Raw genomic sequence first — 21094 nt, 5'->3', positions numbered from 1 at the left:
AAACTACCCTTTTTTATTTCTATTTTCGCAAATAACTTTTTTTCTTGTTAAACATATTCAATTCAAAAGCCTTATCATGGGAGAATGAGCCCCAGAGAGGAAAATGATAATTAATGTGTTAATTAATTCATTTTCAATGGCTCATAAAGATACCTCACTCTGTATTCAGTGAAAATATTCCTTTATTCTATTTGATCTATTTATGTTTGTGTCACTGAAATAAGGGGAGATACCTCTAGATTCTAGGATACAGCTGGCAGGTACTCCAAGAATTCTGAAAATTGGTCACTTTTAAATGAGAATAGTTGATCTGGATTTTGATAGCGATGATTAGACCTGGTCTGTATCAGAGCACCCAACTAGCAATGGCATTAGCTAATATTTTGGGAGCTAGCATTTGTGCTAAAAACACTTAACATACAACATCTCAATTAACCATCAATTAAACCCTTGAAGTAGGCAATGACTCAAATTTATAAATGAAGAAAATGATTCGGAGAGGTTAAACAATCTGTTTAAGGTTGCTTGTCTAGTAAGCAGAAACACCAGTTACAGGAGTGCTTTCCAATTGAGGAAGTGAGTGATAAATGTCTAATGTTTAACTTTTGCCTTTTCACTTAAATTTCCATTAATTTTCAATTACATATAGAAGTTAGACACTACCAAAGAGCAGTGGATAACATTTACTGAGATTTTACATTACAGACTCTGTTATACACTTTCAAATGTATCATCTCTACTTACTCTGAAACTACTATTTAGGTCTACATACATCTTTTCTTTCTGATAGTGAATTCTATGGGGGGTAAAGGTCTTTTACTTTGGTATTCCTAATGACTCTTACCAAAATATTGGCTATGAGCTGGCACTCGAATCGTAAGTATTTCAGACTGAAATGAACTTATAATTCACACAATTTATGTGTCTATTCTGTACCAAACGCTGTATTAACTACCTTTAAGAGTTATTTTACACTGGAAATGAATCTTTAATGGTAAACTAGAATTCATTACTGTGAATAAGGCAATAGAAGTGAGGTAAGCCACTTGTCCAAGGTTCTAAAGCTAAAAAAAAGTAGGGGCCTAGCATGGTATCCCCTGCCTGCAATGCTAGCACTTTGGGAAGCAGAACTTGGGAGTATCACTTCAGCCCTGGAATTAGAATTCCCTAATTCCAGAACCCCTAGAATTAGCCCCTTACAAAAAATAAAAAGCCAGGCATGGTGGTATGCGCTTTTAGTCCCAGCTACTTGGGAAGCCGAGGCAAGAGGACTGCTTGAGCCTAGGAGTCTGGAAGTTGTAGTGAGCTACGATAACATCACTGCGTTCCAGCCTGGGCAACAGAGTGGGCAACTGCATGGATTTTAAGTTCATTTTGGTCTGAAATACTTACGATTTAAGTGCCTGCTCATATCCTATCTAAAAAAAAAAAAAAAAGAAAGAAAGAAAGAAAAAGAAAAGGAAGAAAAAAAGGAAAGCCAAAATTACAAACCAGACTGAGTTCAATATTCAAATTTGGGGCCAGTAGTTAATCTCTTAAGGAACTTAAGGAACCTAAGAAGTAATGAATTCCTAATGTAACAAACACTCAAAAATCAGTCTCTTGATAACTACTGACTACATTCTCTCATCAAAAACTAATTTAAATGGGTTGCAAATGTTATACCCCGAATTACAAGTTTAGAGTAAAATCCCATTAAGATGTAAAGCAATATTATGTAGCAAACATGCCAAAGAGACCCCATCTCTACAAAAAATAGAAAAATTGGCCAGGCATAGTGGTATGAACTTTTAGTACCAACTACTTAGGAGGCTGAGTTAAAAGGATTGCTTGAGCCCAGGAGTTTGAGGTTACATTGAGCTATATGACACCATTGTACTCTAGTCTTGACAACAGAGCAAGACCTTGCCTGGGAGTGGGTTGGAATTCAATTTCACTAATAACCAAAGATATGAAAATCAAAACAAAAAATAGGATACTAAATACAATATAGTTATGGGCTCAGCCCCTGCAGCTCAGCGGCTAGGGCGCCAGCCACATACGCTGGAGCTGGCAGGTTCGAATCCAGCTGAGCCTGCCAAACAACAATGACAACTACAACCAAAAAATAGCTGGGCGTTGTGGCAGGCGCCTGTAGACGCAGCTACTTGGGAGGCTGAGGCAAGAGAATCACTTAAGTCCAAGAATTTGAGGTTGCTGTGAACTGTGAGCCATAGAACTCTACTGAGGGTTACAAAGTGAAACTTTGTCTCAAAAAAAAAATACAATGTAGTTAGCACAGTACCTTGTATATAGTAAGCACAAATTAGCAATAAAAACATTATCTTGGGAGGCCGAGGTGGGAGGACTGCTTGAGTTCAGGAGTTCAGGGCCAGCCTGACCAAGCGCAAGAACCCATCTCTACTAAAAATAGAAAAATTAGCCAAGTGTGAGGGTACACCTGTTGTCCCAGCTATTTGGGAGGCTGAGGCAAGAAGATCGCTTGAGCCCAGGAGTTTGAGGTTGCTGTGAGCTGTGATGATGCCATGGCACTCTACCTAGGGAGACAGAATGAGTCTGTGTCTCAAAAAAAGGGGGGTATATAATTTTGGCCAAGGACCTGGGGCCATTCTAGAAAGCTAACTGGCAAAATATAACAAAAATAACTTAAAATTTTCATACTCTTTGACCTAATAATTACATGAGTCATTATGGTAAAATAATCCTATGTAGGGAAAAAGATATTTCCTTCCCCCTCCCAATCCATTCTTCTTTCCCCTACACACAGATGTTCATCCAAGAATTATTAAAGATAATGGAAAACTATAAACAAGTTACAAATCACATCCTATCATAGAAAAATGGTAAACTAAAACATCTATTCAATCTAATAATTAGTAGCCATTAAAAATCACTGTCTTGAAGACTGAAAAAATAAAGAAGCATATAAAAGCTGGTGAAAATGAAAAAGTAAAACATACCAAAAAAGAACAGATTACTTAGAAATATTTTCTTTGTTGTTCTAGTTTACAATTTTTCTTTAATGTGTTTCTTATTTTTATAGTTTAAAATTAAAACAATAAACCCAAAGGTGAAAAGGCTGTGCTAGATTATTTTTAGTTATACTATTTCCATTTCACAAAAAATTCGAATCAGAAAGCAGTCGTGGACTTATCAGAGAGCTCAAGTCAAAAACAGAGAGCATACATTCTTAGTACAGCCTGTTCTGTTACTAAGTTTTTCCTTAACATGAATTAACTTACTGGTAAATAGAGAAATGATTTTAGTATAATGTAAAAAATCACATTGGTTTATACATGATTTTTCCCAGCCTATGTTTTTGCACTATTAAATAACAACAGCTGAACCCAAAATAGGCTAACAGAGTAGAAAGCAGAAAGCTGCTGAGAATACAGTACTATACATAATTTTCATTCAACCCATGTTCTTTCTCTTTGGCACAGTTTGGCCACATGTTCTTTCTTGGAAGTGCTTAATGAGCTCATCTCTATAAATCTTTATCTTTTATTCTGGAATCCATAATCTTGTAGCTTCAACTCTTCTTTGATATCCTTCATTTTTTTTTTAACCCCAAATTGACGGCAGTATTTGATAAATTTAAGATGTTTCTAAATATTTTAGTATTCTCATTAAGATTTATTTTTCTTAGTATTCTGGTTACAAAGCTGTTTGTTTTGGGTGAGCTCACTCATCAACTATGCACGATTTTAGTGTTTTCAGTATATGTAATATTACTATAGAAGGATTTGTATATTCACAACAAAATAAGAAAGCTTTCAGTTTTCTTTATTTGAAAAATTCTAGTTCTATGGGAAACTGCCTTAAAACAAACTAAAATCTTTCATTAGCAGAGCATTAATAATATATATGGTCAATTTGCTTCATAAAACAAAATGCATAAAAGAACCTGGGCTAATACTGTAACATTTCTTTTTATTGAACTTTTAAGAACAATATTTCAACAAATTACATACAATTATTATGCATAATTATCACTTGAAATAAGCATATAAGGCCAAGAGAATATGATGTGGGATTTGAAAAATATACTGTAATTTTTTAGGAATATAACTAGTTTAACCCAAGCAATTAATAACTACTAACAAAGCGATCTCTAAGGCCAAGACAATTACTACCCTAAAAAGTAGATGAATGCACTAGACAATTTAGCAAAGTACACCTTTATGTTAAGATTCAGAATCTTCTATATTTTATGAAGAAAAAAAATTTATTCTCACAGGGAGAACTCAAACACAGGACAATCACTCTGGAACCCCTCTCTAGAGCTTCACTGTCATAGCAGTTATCTTGAGGAGAGGGGCTTGCTTGGGATTTAAATGTACCATTTTTTTTTTTCAGTTATGCAGTTCAAGCATCTCATATAACAAAGGTGTCTAACAAAGATAGGTACTCTGTATATTCAACATTATAGCAATACTCTATTCTAAGACAAGAAAAATAAAAGTACTGGGCCGGGCACAGTGGCTGATGCCTGTAATCCCAGCACTCTGGGAGGCCAAGGCAGATGGAGTGTGTGAGCTCACAGGTTCAAAACCAGCCTGAGCAAAAGCGAGACCCCCATCTCTTAAAAAAAAAAAAGACAGGCATGGGCGGCGCCTGTGGCTCAAGGAGTAGGGCGCCGGCCTCAGATATCAGGGGTGGTGGGTTCGAGCCTGGCCCCGGCCAAAACTTAAAAAAAAAAAAAAAAAAAAAAGTTAGGCATTGTGGCGGGAGCCTGTAGTCTCAGCTACTTGGGAGGCTGAGGCAAGAGAATCACTTGAACTAAGAGTCTAAGGTTGCTGTGAGCCATGACGCCATAGCACTCTACTGAGGGTGACAAAGTGAGACTCTGTCTCAAAAAAGAAAAGTACACCCTAAAATTCTCTGATCATTTCCCAAAATGTCAGAGGAGAACATATTTGCCCAAGTTGGTATAAATACTGGTATGAGAGGAACGCTTTACAGAGACTGAAAAAGAGAACGGAAACTAAGCCACAGAATTTTTAGTATTATCCAAAACTTAACATGCTGCCTTTTGCAGAGAATGGGATTAAATTACAATGATAGCCTTTTTGTCCAAAATAACTAAGGAACCTATTTTTTAAAATTATTTTTTATTAAATCATAACTTTCTACATTGATGCATTTATGGGGTTCAGGGTACTGCTTCAATATACAATGTGAAATGTTTACATTGAACTAAGTAACACATCCATCACAATTATACTCATTTCTTAATAGTTTTGAAATGTACCATTGCATCATGCACATTAGGTGAGGTCCCCCCAAATACCCTCCTTCCTCTCATATCCCCTCTCTCCTCCCCCCTCTCTCCTCTTCCCTTCTACTTTCTGGACTATAGTTATGTTTTGCCATTCGTATGAGTGCGTAGGTGGTTATATATTGATTTTATAACTAAGAAACCTATTAAAGACAAAATTTTGGTTTAACCACACAGATTTTTTGACATGTTATTTGGCCTTCCATGTAAATAGCATATAAAAGTTTTAATTATATGGAATCCTTTCTGGAACTTGTTTTCTCCCAAAATTCATTAACATGATTGTAGCAGTAATTCATTTTACAAAAACTAGTATTCCACTTTCTGAATATTCAATAATTTATTACATATTCTTAAGGAAAATTTAATTGTTGGTAATTATTACATAATTTGTAATACTGTTACAAAGATTTTTGTTCAAAACACCTGCAACAGCAATGGAAGTTTTCTCAGGTATACATCTAAGAGCAGAATATACATCAAGTAGAATTATTGGGCCACAAAATATTCTTTTTTTTTTTGCAGTTTTTGGCCAGGGCCAGGTTTGAACCCACCACCTCTGGTATATGGGGCTGGCACCCTACTCCTTGGGCCACAGGTGCTGCCCCACAGAATCTTCTTCTCTTCAACTTTAACTGATGACAACTGTTTTCCAAAATGGCTGAATCAATTTACACTAAAAAAGAATGTATATACAGTATATTTCAGTGGCTCCCTATACTCATCAAAATTAATTTTTTACAATCTGATGACTATGAAATTATATCTCCTTATAGTTTTAATTTGCATTTTCCAGATTAGTAATGGGGCCAAATGTTTTTCCATTCATGTGTGTATACACACAATATGCTATTTAGGTTTCCTCTTCTATAAATTGTCTATTGAAGTCTTGCGTCTGTTTTTCTACAGTTTTTCTTAACGACTTGTAATGTTTGGATATACTAATCTTTATATGTGATGCACATATCTTTCCCCAGTAGATGAATGTCTTTTCAGTCTCTTTATTAGTTGTCTCTTAATGATGTATTTAACCTTCATATAGTAAAGATTATTAATCCTTCCTTTATGGTCTGCTGTTTTACAGTTGTTGATGTTCAGTTAAGTCTTCAATTCACTAAAAACAGATGTATGTATGTTCTATCCAACTTCATTTTTTATATATAAATGTACAATTATTCCAATACCATTTATTAAAAATTATATCCTTCTTGTTGGGAGAAGCAATTCACCATTAGTCTTTAGTGTCCCTGACATCATCACCAGATATGCCAAGAATGCAAGGCCATTTCTCAGTTTTGTATTTGTTTCAAGCAAACTTGGAAGATGACCTAACATCTCCTCCCAAACAAATAGGTCAACCTCTATCAGCATTCCTTCTTTCATTCATGAGTTATCTAGAAAAATATTTCTTAATTTCTGTGTGGATTTTTTTCTTTTCTGGTTTTTTTTTTTTTTTTTTTTTGTAGAGACAGAGTCTCACTTTACTGCCCTCGGTAGAGTGCTATGACGTCACAGGACTCACAGCAACCTCCATCTCTTGGGCTTCCACGATTCTCCTGCCTCAGCCTCCCGAGCAGCTGGGACTGCAGGCACCTGCCACAACGCCCGGCTATCTGTGCAGATTTTTTCTTAAGAAACTTATGTTACTGATTTCTAACTTAACGGAATTGGCTGTAATGGTGTATAGGACATCACTTCTTTAAAATTTGTTGAAATTTGTTTCATGATCCACTATGTGATTGACTTTCATAATAATTCAGTTCATGGTGATTGGATAAAATATGTTCATTGGGTCCTGCTTGTTAATTATGCTGTTTATATGTATCAATTCTTTTTATCGCTTCAGGTTTTTTTTTTTTTTTTTTGCGGTTTTTGGCAGGGGCTGGGTTTGAACCCTCCACCTCTGGCATATGGGGCCAGTGCCCTACCCCTTTGAGCCACAGGCACCACCCTCTTTTTATCTCTAATAACTTTGTCTTAAAGTTTATTTCAAATGGTATGCTAGCTTTCTTCTCATTAGTATATGCCAGATGCATCTTTTCCATTATTTCACTTTGAACATTTTTTTCCCTTGTTTCCTTGCAGTCTCTGTCCTAAACACCAATAACTGAATATTTTAAAAAATAACTCACATTTGTGAGACCAGCCTGAGCAAGAGCAAGACCCCGTCTCTAAAAATAGCCACGCATTGTGGCAGGTGCCTATAGCCCCAGCTACTTGGGAGGCTGAGGCAAAAGATCACTTGAGCCCAAGAGTTGGAGGTTTCTGTGGACTATGATGCCACAAACTCTACAGAGGGTGACAAAGTAAGACTCTGTCTTAAAAAAAAATAAAATAAAAATAAGGCATGTGTATATTCAGATTTATTTCCACTACCTTATATGATGTCCCACTCCACCCATGTAACTTTTCTCTTTTCTTACCTTCTTTGGGTTTTTTTTTTCTCATTCCATTTTTCATCAAGTTATACTTGTATTTCTATCACTGAAATTTCTGATACATACTCATTAAATATATACAAGTATTTCTATACTTGTATTTCTATCACTGAAATTTCTGATAGATACTCATTAAAATCCAAAGTTATCTTTATTCTTCTAAATAAAAAAGATCTTTTGAATGCTAGCTAGGCTAGCTCCAATTACCTCTGCTTAGTATATAAAATATTAACTGGTATGTTAGTTTAGTTTTTTCTTTTTTCAATCTTATAAGATGCTATTATTGTTTATATAGTCTATTTTTAATTAATTTATCCACACACTTGCCATTCTCTTTGATCATTTCTTCTTGAATCTCAGAGTTTCTACCTATCACTATTTATTTTCCTACTTAAAAAGCAGTCTGCTGGTGACTTTCAGATTTTGTTTGATCATGGTTTTTGTTTTTTTTTTGAGACAGAGTCTCACTTTGTCACCCTGGGTAGAGTACCGTGGCATCATCACAGCTCACAGAAATCTCAAACTCTTGGGCTTAAGCAATCCTCTTGCCTCAGGCTCCTGAGTAGCTGGGACTACAAGCCCAGCTAGCTTTCTATTTTTAGTAGAGATGGATCTTCCTCTTGCTTAGGCTGGTCTGGAACTCCAGAGCTCAAGCAATCCACCTGCCTTGGCCTCCCAGAGTTCTAGGATTACAGGTGTGAACCACCATACCAGGCCTAATCATATCCTTTTTTTTTTTTTTGAGAAAGAGCCTCAAGCTGTTGCCCTGCGTTGTACCGTGCAATCATGGCTCATAGCAACCTCCAAGTCCTGGGCTCAAGCGATTCTCCTACCTTCGCCTCCCAAGTAGCTGGGACTACAGGTGTCAGCCATAACACCCAGCTATTTTTTGGTTGCAGCCATCATAGTTGTTTGGTGGGCCCGGGCTGGATTCGAACCCTCCAGCTCAGGTGTATGTGGCTGACGCCTTAGCTGCCTGAACCACAGGGGCCGAACCCTGATCATGTCTTTTTTTTTTTTTTTTCTTTTTAGAGACAGAGTCTCAGTATGTCACCCTCGGTAGAGTGCTGTGGCATCACAGCTCACAGCAACCTCCAGCTCTTGGGCTTAGGTGATTCTCTTGCCTCAGTCTCCTGAGTAGCTGGGACTATAGGAGCTGGCCACAAGGCCCAGCTATTTTTTTGTTGCAGTTTGGCTGGGGTTGGGTTTGAACGCACCACCCTCGGTATATGGGGCTGGCGCCCTACTTACTGAGCCACAGGGGCTGCCCCCGATCATGTCTTTGTTTTGCCATCGTTATTGAGAGATTTTTGCTAGCTATATAATTCTACATTGACTACTGTTCTGTCTTGTATTTCATTACATGGTCTTCTATTTCCATTATTGTTATTGACACCTGATATTCCTTTGAAAGTAATTGGTCTTCTCTTAAATTTCTTCCTTTCATATTTCCCACTTTCTTACCTATGTTACATTTTGGATTTCTTCAGATTTACCTTTCATTGTGTTAATTTTTCTTCAATAGTCTATTTGCTTTTATACCTATCCACTGAATTTTAATTTCAATTACTATTTCCAGAACTTCTGATTCCTCTTCAAAACATTTGCTCTTTTTCAAGTCTCTTATTGAACATATTAAATATATTCACATTTACATTTTATATCTGATAATTACAAAACAAACTATTTGCAGGTCTGATTCCACTGATTTTTTTTTATATTATGGCTTGTTTTCCTTGGTCTGTAATTTCTTTTTTATGTCTTTCTTTTTTTCTTATTAAATCATAGCTGTGTACATTAATGCAATCATGGGGTACAATGTGCTGGTTTTCTATACAATTTGAAATGTTTTCATCAAACTGGTTAACCCAGCCTTCACGCATAATTTTTATTATAAGCCATTCATTTTCATTACAACCTTGCCAATGAGAATTCTATGATAAAATAATGGCTGTGTTGGGTTTTCTCAGGCCCTTGGAAGTAATGACAGCCCAGGATCATTTAAAATTCTTAAGCTTGAGGTTCAGTGTGAATTTATGCTGTAAACCAGTAAGAGGGCTGGTTTGTAGTAGTAACTTTTCAGTGAGATTTTATTTTGCAGCAAATTCTAAAAAAAAAAAAAAAAAAAAAATTCACTCCAGTCTCTGGGTACATGAAGTGGAAGAATTTCTACATCACTCTTATACTGAGAAGGTACAGCCCTATCTATGGGGATCCAAGTTAATAGGGAAGATTATTTCCAACTAAATACTAGAGACTACCTTGACTGGGTCTGGGCTTTGCTTCCCAATTCCTGAGCCCCATAGGGCTATAAAAATAGAAGCTCATCTGATTTGGTAAATATCCTCGAGGCAATAGCCAGCTTTAGAACTCAAGTCTCAATGAGTTTACAATTAATGTTTGGCCTAAGTATTCTATACTTTTGTGCCAGAGCACTGATGTATGTCAGATTTTAGGTTCTTGCCAGGCAGAAAGCCTGGTCTAAGTGCCTATTTATTCACCACACCACTAAAAACAAATGTTTAGTTTCTGACAATGGTAATGCCACTAAGATACATTATAGTTCTATTTTAGTACATCACTTAAAGTGCTTTTTTTTTTGGCGGGGGGCGTCAGCACAATTAAGAAATTCAATCAGTAAGAGTTGTTCATTATGATAATGATTCCCAAATAAAACTAAGTAGAGGACATACCCCTGGAGGTAGAAGGTAAATATCAAAAACTCTGTGCAAATTTTTTTGAAAGACAACCCTCGGGTGGCGCCTGTGGCTCAGTGAGTAGGGCGCCAGCCCCATATACCGAGGGTAGTGGGTTCAAACCCAGCCCCGGCCAAACTGCAACAAAAAAATAGCTGGGCGTTGTGGTGGGCGTCTGTAGTCCCAGCTGCTCGGGAGGCTGAGGCAGGAGAATCGCGGAAGCCCAAGAGCTGGAGGTTGCTGTGAGTCCTGTGACGTCATGGCACTCTACCGAGGGCGGTCAAGTGAGACTCTGTCTCTACAAAAAAAAAAAAAGAAATAAAAAGAAAGACAACCCTCTTCACATCCTTTAAAAAAAAAAATCCTCTTTAAACACACAATTTTAAACATATTTTAACCTGTTAGCTATGATTGGAGTTTGCCATTATAAATAAGTCTTGCAAAAGCATAATGTCTACAGGGACTCCTAAAGTACAGGGGATTATTTACCGCTTTATCAGTGTGTCCCATGAATACATCCTGTAGGCCAAGTGTTCCAATTTTTTTTTGTTTGTTTTTTGAAACAGTTTCACTCTGTGACCCTGGGTAGAGTGCTGTGGCATCCTAGCTCACAGCAACCTCAAACTCTTAGGCTTGAACAATCCTCTTGCCTCAGCCTCCCAAGAAGCTGGGACTACACGTGTGTGTCACTACACCCAGCTAGTTTTTTCTTTTTTTTTTTTTTTTAGTAGAGACTGGGTGGGTCTTACTCTTGAACAGGCTGGTCTTGAATTCCTGAGCTCAGACTCCTCTGACTCCTATGTGTTAGGATTAGAGGTGTGAGTCACAAGGCCTGGCCCAAATTTTCATTTCCGTAACTATAAAAAATGTATATTTTACCATTTTCCAAAAAAAGTGAAAGACATGCTTAAAAAAAAAAAACAACCCTACTTTAAGAACTAAAGTTGGCAATTCTCAAAAGAGATCTGTAATTTTTTTCTTTAAAGGAGATCCATACATTATTTGCAAAATATTCCTCTACACTAAAAGGACTCTCACTGCTATGTTTGACTTACTGGATTAATCCCTTAATTCTATATCTTTAGTCCTCATTTAGACTGTAGTCAATATATTTAATTATACATGTCTGTGATCTCTTTATCTAAAATCCTTAGGGTCAGATATATTTAAAAATTCAGAGTATTTTGAATTTTAGAAAGGTAATAAAATGTACATGTCATATCTCAGTGAAGTCTGAAGCAACACCCCACAATAAAAAAGTTAATATTTCTGTGGCAAAATGTATATTCATACTAAGCGGGACAGATAAATATAGAACCATCAATAGCCTGACATCAGCTTAGATAATGTTTGGCCATGAAAGGGGTTGAGAAAACTTGGTTTCTAGAGTATTTTGAATTTGTAAATGGTGGAAATGGAATTATAGAGTATCTGCTATAGAATGAAAAGCCATATAAATGTCATTAGAATTTCATGTAACATCACATATCTGAGTAAGAGCTGAATAAGCATAAAGAATTCACCTTAAGGAACAGGAATTCAATGCATAAACTTTGTGATTGTTTTGCCCCAAAACTTAGGAGTTTCTTTTTATCTGCAGTTTAATAGTTGAGGACATAGACTGAGTAATCTGATTTAAAAAAATTACAAATTACTGAAATGACAGAAGTACCAAAATGTAATAGAAATTGTAAACATTCTAAAGCTAAATTATTAATGACACTATATGGGACTATGATCATAGTATCTCTACATTTAGCAATGTGGGTAAAAGGTAGAGAAAGATAAATATAAGAGACACACTATTCAGAACCTTCCCTGGTTCTTTTGTAAGAATCTTCACGGTGAGCAGCACCTGTGGCTCAGTGAGTAGGGCACCAGCCCCATATACCGAGGGTGGCAGGTTCAAACCCAGCCCCAGCCAAACTGCAACAAAAAAATAGCTGGCCATTGTGGCAGGTATCTGTAGTCCCAGCTACTCTGGAGGCTGAGGCAAGAGAATTGCCTAAGCCCAGGAGCTGTGATGCCACAACACTCTACCTAGGGCGTCATAGTGAGACTCTGTCTCTTAAAAAAAAAAGTTTCAAGGCTGGGCATGGTGGCTCATGCCTGTAATCTCAGCACTATGGGAGGCCAAGGCAGGAGGATCGCTTGAGCTCAGGAGCTTGAAATCAGCCTGAACAAGAACAAGACCCTGTCTCTACTAAAAAAAAAAAAAAATAATAATAATAATCATAGAAAAATCAGCCAAGTGTGGTGGCAGGCACTGGTAGTCTCAGCTACTTGGGAGGCTGAGGCAGGAGGATTGTTTTAACCCAAGAGTTTGAGGAGTTTGAGGTTGCTGTGAGCTAGGCTGACACCATGACACTCTAGCCTATACAACAGAAAAAAAAAAAAAAAAAGAAAAAATCTTCAAGAAGAAATCTCTTGCTTCTACTACACTCGTGGTTGTTGTCATAGTTGTTACATTTTATGGTAAATAGCATACAACTATAAAAAAGGCTTCTTCCTTAGGAAAGGAAAGGAATTAAGACACATAAGATATATTGAGCAAAAACTTGAAAAAGTAATTTGAAGTAAAAAATGTGAAGGATGAGCAATTTAGATATTTTACAAATTCATATAAGTAAAATCTAAATCATTAATCATAATAATCACTTCTGGAGATAATGAAGCAGGTGGTTATGAGCATGAGCTGTGAAGAGATATTGCTTGGGTTCACACCCCAGTTTTGTCACTCACTAGGCTGTTGAGACCTACCAACTTAAAATTATAATGGTACCCACTTTCATAGGATTCTTAGTACAAACTAAATGAAAATAAAAATAAAGCACTTAGAAGAGACATATAGGTTTGATGCCCGTAGCTCAGTGGTTAGGGCACAGGCCACATGCACTGGGGCGGGTGGGTTTGAACCCGGCCAGGGCCTGCAAAACAACAATGACAGCAACAACAACAACAAAAATAGCTGGGTGTTGTGACGGCCGCCTGTAGTCCTAGCTACTTGGGAGGCTGAGGCAAGAGAATCGTGTAAGCTCAAGAGTTTGACGTTGCTGTGAGCTATGATGCCACAGCACTCTACCGAGGGCAACATAATGAAGAGTCTGTTTCAAAAAAATTTTTTAAATTTTTTTTAACTCAGTGAGTCGGGCACCTGCCCCATCTACCAAGGATAGCAGGTTCGAACCTGGCCCCTGACCAAACTGCAACAAAAATAGCCAGTCATTGTGGGTGGGTGCCTGTACTCCCAGCTACTCGGGAGGTTGGGGCAAGAGAATCATTTAAGCACAAGAGTTGGAGGTTGCTGTGAGCTGTGATAACACGGCACTATACCGAGAGTGACAGAGTAAGACTCTGTCACAAAAATAAATAAATTAATTAATAAGACATAAAGAGAAAGTACAAAATGCATACTAGCTGCAGAGATGCTAATGATGGTTACTACTGTTACTAATTTTTAAAGTTACTAGCTTTCTTCCTAAAGTAGTAGATGACTAAGTGTGATGGCCTTCAAATACAAAAATAAGGGTGCAAAAATCAGTAACAATCCTTTATGTTTTGGGTTTTAAATTTTTTTAAAATTTCTAGCACTAAGGATGGATCTCCCTCACACCCAGTGACACTCACTGGCGAGGCAACCACTGAAATTAGGATTCTCAGAAGAGTGCAGCAATAGCTATTTCATCATTTTCTTTATGATGAGACTTTCACTTCCTTATTCCGTTTCTGTGCCCTTTGTTGATATTTTGCCAATCACGCTATATGAAAGAACTCTTCTTCAAATCTTTGTAGTCAAATAATCTAAAAGAACTTAAAACATGAAAACTTTCAGTGCTTTTTATTAATGTCCCCCAAAAGGTCTCAATTCCTTTATTAGCTCTACCTGATGCCAACATTCCCACATATACATACAAGAATTTATTTTTTAAAAAATCCCCTAACTGGCAAGGTGCAGTGGCTCACACCTGGAATCCTAGCACTTGGGAGGCCAAGAAGGGTGGTTAGCCTCAGCTCATGAGTTCAAGACCAGCCTTAGCCAGAGCAAGACCTTGCCTCTAAAAATAGACAGGTGTTATGGCAGGCCCCTGTAGTCCCAGCTACTTTGGAGACTGAGGCAAGAAAAATCACTTAAGCCCAAGAGTTTCAGGTTGCTGTGAGCTGTGACTGCATACTCTACAGAAAGCGACAAAGTGAGACGCTGTCTCAAAAAAAAAAAAAAAAAATCCCCATACTACCTCTGAAATAAAAAATTGTTGAGTTTTCACTATTATTGCCATTCTCAGCAACAAAGACACTTTAACAAAATATAATGGTATCATCAAAATAGGACAGGAATATAAATATCTACATATATATAATAATTATATTCATTTGTATCCAACTCATTTAGAATCTAATATCCTGTTTCAGAATTCTTACCATGTTAAAATACTCAAAACAAGAATTCTCTCTCTACTTTCAAGACATTACTTATTGAATTGCATAGTATCTATAGCACATTCAAAATATGGATTCATAAATATAAAATTTAATGGCCAAGAAAAACAGGCTCAGTCCTACATTTCTCATGATCATTAAGGTTTTTTAGTGTATAATTAAGTTACATAAATCCATACCAAATAAGGAATAATTGCAGTTAACTCAGTTTAATTAATGTGTTCAATACTTTTTAAAAGTGCTTTTAAAATTATACTATTGAGGGCAGCGCCTGTGGCTGAAGGAGTAGGGCGCGGGTCCCATATGCCAGAGGTGGAGGGTTCAAACCTAGCCCTGGCCAAAAACCAAAAAATAAATAAATAAATAAATAAATAAAATTATACTACTGAATATCTTCATGCCACATTTTTTATTTTAATTTTCTATTATACTTATGTTATAGTTCTTAGAGCTCTAAAACTATTCACTTCTGAATAATTTTTTTTTTTTTCAGACAGAGTCTCACTTTGTCACCCTCTGTAGAGTATCATGGCGTCATAGTTCACAGCAATCTCAAACTCTTGGGCTTAAGTGATTCTCTTGCCTCAGTCTCCCAAGCAGCTGGGACTACAGGCACCTGCCACAATGCCCAGCTATTTTTTTAGGGATGGGGTCTTGGCTCAGTCTGGTCTTGAACCAGTGAGCTCAGGCAATCCACCCACCTTGGCCTCCCAAAGTGCTAGGATTATAGGCGTGAACAGCTGTGCCCAGCCCTAAATAATTTGTAATCGTTAAAAATTTACATTTAAGGGGCGGCATCTGTGGCTCAGTGGGTAGGGCACTGGCCCCATATACTAAGGGTAGCGGGTTCAAACCTGGCCCCAGCCAAACTGCAACAACAACAACAACAGAAGCCAGGTGTTGTAGCGCCTATAGTCCCATCTACTCGGGAGACTGAGGCCAGAGAATCACCTAAGCCCAGGAGTTGGAGGTTGCTGTGAGCTGTGTGACGCCACAGCACTCTACTGAGGGCGATAAAGTGAGACTCTGTCTCTACAAAAAAAAAAAATTTACATTTCAAACATATAATGTCTAAGTATTCTTGTTAGGAAATAAAGTATAGTATTGAAAAGACTCAGATCAAAATAAAATATGACAGTCGATTCTTGAAACCCCCAAACAAACTTATTTCAATTTATTTTTTCCCTGATAACCTCAAACTGCTCACTCAATATTTCTTCCCTCATTATCCAAAAAGCGTAATGAGGGAAATCAATTTTGCTGTTTCTACTAAGCTCTTACTATACTAGACTGAAAAAGAAGGATATTATGTTCTACTAGAACCGGGAAGAAGTTGAAACCAACATTGGAACAACCAAGAGGCCTGAGAAAGACTGCATTCGGTACTATGCTTAAAGCCAGGGATGATTAACCTCAAACTATATGGCAGCATGTGACCTACAAAGTTTTCTCACCATTCTGACTCTGCTGTTTTTAGCCTGCTACTTAAAATCAGTGTCATTAAATACTCAAATATCTGAATATCTGAAGCATGTAATAAATGAAATTTTTTATTACAATTTAAATGTTTACAATTACCAATTCTTTTTTAGGTGCTCTTAAGAAGTTTGAAAACTTCATTTTTATTGATTGCTGTTTTCCACCACCAAGAACTTAATGTCATCAGCAAATCAAGCAATTTCACAAATGTCAAAAGAGCAACTGAAGAGTAAGGTACCATGTCAGACCTTTACCATCCAATCATGTTAAAGTAACCAATATTAAGGTTAAAAAAATTCTTTTTACTTAGGCTAAGATAACCCTAGCAAAGGGAAATAAGCAGTCCTTAACTTAATTCAGATTACTAAACAATGATTTTCATAGAGAAAAATACCTACTATAGAGCTAGGGCAAATCAAGAAATACCAATGTTTGTGAATTTTATTAGAATAGCCTGGCAATTATATCAATTTCTTCACTGTAATTTTTAAGCCTTACCACTAAGACTTAAAATACAATAATAATTGGCTCGGCACCTGTAGGTCAGTGAGTAGGGCTCCGAGGCTGGTAGGTTCAAACCTGGCCCGGGTCAGCTAAACAACAATGACAACTGCAACAAAAAAATAGCCGGGCATTGTGGTGAGCGCCTATAATCCCAGGTACATGGGAGGCTGAGGCAAGAGAATCACTTAAGCCCAAGAGTTTGAGGTTGCTGTGAGCTGTGGCGCCTGGCACTCTGCCGAGTGACATAGTAAGACTCTGTTTCCAAAAATAAATATAAATAAAAAATAAATAAAATTAAATAAAATAAAGTAATAAATTTTCATTTAATTTCCCTTTCCTTACCTCCAATCTCCTTAGGAATGACTCATATTTATGAATTAATTTTAATAAGGTACCATTCAACAGTATAAGCTTATTATAATAAGCTTGACAGAAAATATTTTAGCAATTTATATGTAATTGTTTTCTTTTTTGTGTGTGTGTGAAACAAGCAAATTTATTTACTCAAAATGTCTTTAAAGTGTGGAAGTAACCAACATCCTATGGCAACTGAAAACTCCAAATGAATTGTAATCTTGAACCTTACTGAATTTAGAGAACTCATGGGTGTAAGCCAAGGCTTAGTGGAGGTGCAGCCCACACACACAAGCCCAAGATCCAGCCCAAGCCCCTGATAGGCCAGGCAGAAGACATAGACCCCAAGTCCCCCTGCCCAGGAGCCAGGGCAGACTAGACAAGGACCGCACTTGCATGTGCCATCAGCTATCCACAGCTGCCCTCCCTCCTGAGGGCCTTGCTCCTCCTGAGGCCCTGTCACTCAAGGATCCACAGGGGAATCAAGCAGGCCAGGCCCTGGGAAGGCTTGCCCAAGAAAGGTGAACCAAAGCAGCAGCTGTCTGCCTTGGGGAGAGTCCAGAGGAGCAGTGGCAAAGTCTGGGGGAACCAGACTCCCACAGGGCAGGGGGATGAGTCCTCAAGATGATAGTGTATGTAATTATTTTCTAAATGTAAAGATTCCTTCATTTTTAAAAAGGAAAACAATTTGCATCCTGCAAATTGCAAGAATAAAATCTAACATTTGCTGAGCACACACTATTTGCAAGTGTAACAAATCTAGCAACTACTAGAGCTTTACAGATGTTCTATCATCTCAGAATATGTAGAAACCTTGTTAACCCTCAAGTAAGAAAAAAAGATACATAAAAGGAACTCACTATCTGTCCTATTTATTTAACAATATATTCTTTAAGATTCTCCATTACAAATCCTTCCATCCCATAAAATCCAATACTGAGATTAGAGGGCAGATTAAAATCCCAAATGCACTGCAAAAAGACATACATTTGATTATAATGCTACATGATGTCATGTATCCAGGACAACTGAAGCATTATGGTCTCTTAGGGATAAAACTGCCTCTTGGTCATAGATTTAGGTGACACAGCATGTGATCTATTGTCTAATAAACAAAAAAAATGTGTGCAGCTGCATTTTCTAGTCAAGGCAAGAGGGAATATAGGACAGAATACAAAAAGGGTCAAAGATTTGTCTCATACAGAAACTGCTCAAATGGGGATAAAAAAGGAAATAAAATTGCGAGGGGGAAGAACCCTTTCTTCAACTCATGCTAAAAGCAGAAACCACTAAAACAGGAAAACAAAAAACAAAAAAATTCTGTGTGGTAACCTTCCACTGAATCTACTTTTCTCCTACACTAACTTGCCCAGCTTGCCCAGACACACTCTGTAAACTGTGTTTAGATGACAGTTCTATCTAAGTAATTTTATGTAGTTTGTATACTGCATATAGAGTTCATCTACACATTACTGCAGTATTTGTCTCCAAAAAAATGTTACAGTTCATCAGTTTCTTGGGGAAATTAAAATGAAGCCATATCTTTACAAATTAAAAACTGAAACACATTTGCTTCTTTCTAAGCAGTAACCATTAAACATAATATTTTCTGCATAAAGCCCAAATACTATTCTTCACAATGAATCCCTAGCATGTAATCCTGCCTGTCACACGAACACCGATTTCAAAAGCAGTACCACTAAAAAGTTTATGTCTAAATAATCTGTAAACTTCTATTATCTAAAACACAGCATTAACTTACCCCAAATATTATTAAATACAATAGATAAGAGGCACTACTAGCTCTCAGAGTAAATCTAACTTAGAAAATCCGTGTTCTCAACAGGGTGCAGCCGCTCACACCAATAATCCTAGCACTCTGGAGGCCAAGGTGGGTAGATTGCCTGAGCTCAGGAGTTCAAGACAAGCCTGAGCAAGAGCAAGACTTTGTCTCTACCTCAATTAGAAAAACTGGCTTGGTGCCTGTAGCACAGTGGTTACAGTGCCGGCCACATACACCCAGGCTGGCAGATTCAAACCCAGCCCAGGCCAGCTAAACAACAATAGCAACTGCAACAAAAAAATAGCAGGGCATTGTGGCAGGCGCCTGTAGTCCCAGCTACTTGGGAGGCTGAGACAAGAGAATCGCTTAAGCCCAGGAGTTGGAGGTTGCTGTGAGCTGTGATGCCATAGCACCCTACTGAGGGTGACTGGGGAAGGGAGGGAAGGGATGGGAGGAGAGGGGAGGAAAAGAAGGAGGGGAAGGGAGGGGAGGGGAAGAGAGGGGAAGGAAGGAAGGGAAGGGAAGGGAAGGGAAGGGAAGGGAAGGGAAGGGAAGGGAAGAAAGGAAAGCTGGGTGTTGAGCTGGACGCCTGTAGTCCTAGCTACTCGGGAGGCTGATGCAAGAGGATCACTTGAACCCAAGAGTTTGAGGATGCTGTAAGATAATGACAACAGGGCACTCTACCCAGGGCAATAGAGTGAAACTCTTTTCTCAAAAAAAGAAAAAAATATATTTTCATATATAAAGGACTCGAGCATCTGTGGATTTTGGTATCTGCAGGTAGTCCTACAATCAATTCCCCATGGACACTGAGGCACAACTGCACTGCCTTTGAAAAGTAACACCAAGGGCAGTGCCTGTGGCAAGTGAGTAGGGCACTGGCCCCATATACCAAGGGTGGTGGGTTTGAGCCTGGCCCCGGCCAAACTGCAACAACAACAACAAAAAAAAAAATAGCCAGGCGTTATGGCAGGCGCCTGTAATACTACTTGGAGGCTACTTGGGAGGCTGAGGCAAGAGGATCGCCTAAGCCCAAGAGCTGAAGGTTGCTGTGAGCTGTGACATTACAGCACTTTACCAAGGGCAAGAAAGTGAGACTCTGTCTCAAAAAAAAAAAAAAAAAAAAAGAGAAAAGAAAAAAGAAAGAAAAGTAACACTGAAAGGAAGAAAAAAAACTTAGGATATGTTAAAAAAAAAGCAAAAAAAAATTTAATACAGAATTAAGCTGATTTTAAATAGAGCTACTTTATATATACACTTAAGAAAAATGTATTTATGCTAAAAAAATTACTGAATATATTTACATTTTTAAATAGACTATCTCTGGCTTAGTGCCCGTAACTCAGTGGTTAGGGTGCTGGCCACATACATGGGGGCTGGAAGGTTCAAACCAGACATGGGCATACTAAACAACAATGACCACTACAACAACAAAAAATAGCAGGGTGTTGTGGCAGGCGCCTATAGTCCCAGCTACTTGGGAGGCTGAGGCAAGAGAACCGCTTAAGCCCAAGAGCTCTAGGTTGCTGTGAGCTGTGATGCCACAGCACTCTACCAAGGGCCACATAGTGAGACTCTGTCTTTAAAAAAAAAAAAAAAAAAAAAGACTATTTCCAAAGCCATTTCAGGAAATAGCACCCAATAAGCATTTAAGTTTTTAAATAAACGTACATAGAACATAGCCTAAATTCTAAGCAGCTACATCAACTGTAGCTATATACAGCTAAGTAGTATAGTGGTCACTGCTAGTAGCCATGGTCAGCAACTGAGTGGATGTGAGTTTTACTTCATAATACAAAGAAAACTGGAAGAGAAAATGATTTTTTTTTTTTACATATATCAATGATTGCAGTATTTTTTTGTGGGACTTTTCTGCTTTTTTGAGTTTGAGATGCTTGTGATACATCCAAGTAGAACAGACATTTGAGATACACATTATCAAAAGTTCAGGGAGTAGAGTAGTTAAATCTGAAGTATCTCTGAAATCTGCCCACTTCTCTCCATTTTCACTATCATATCTATAGTCCAGGTGAACTACAAAGGTATCCCTTATCCAAAAGCCTTGAATTTTGGAATGTCTGTTTATACATAATGAGATACCTTGGGGATGGGACCTAAAGTC

The 21094-nt window shown here is 37.7% G+C and overlaps 1 protein-coding gene across 8 annotated transcripts in view; it reads right to left on the bottom strand.

Moving 5' to 3' along the window:
• FOXN2 (forkhead box N2) overlaps positions 1–21094 on the bottom strand; it is a 96070-nt gene that overhangs the window by 39692 nt on the left and 35284 nt on the right. For 3 of the 8 annotated variants that reach the window (XM_053588543.1, XM_053588545.1, XM_053588544.1), the window contains exon 2: positions 10413–10713. The exons of the other annotated variants lie outside the window; for them this stretch is intronic. The gene's annotated coding sequence lies outside the window, so the exon portion shown is untranslated. The remainder of the gene's footprint in view (positions 1–10412; positions 10714–21094) is intronic. 8 annotated transcript variants of the gene reach the window in all.

This window comes from Nycticebus coucang, chromosome 4 (genome assembly GCF_027406575.1).
Source record: "Nycticebus coucang isolate mNycCou1 chromosome 4, mNycCou1.pri, whole genome shotgun sequence".
NCBI classification, from domain to species: domain Eukaryota; kingdom Metazoa; phylum Chordata; class Mammalia; order Primates; family Lorisidae; genus Nycticebus; species Nycticebus coucang.
This window is presented reverse-complemented; position numbering and strand designations above follow the sequence as displayed.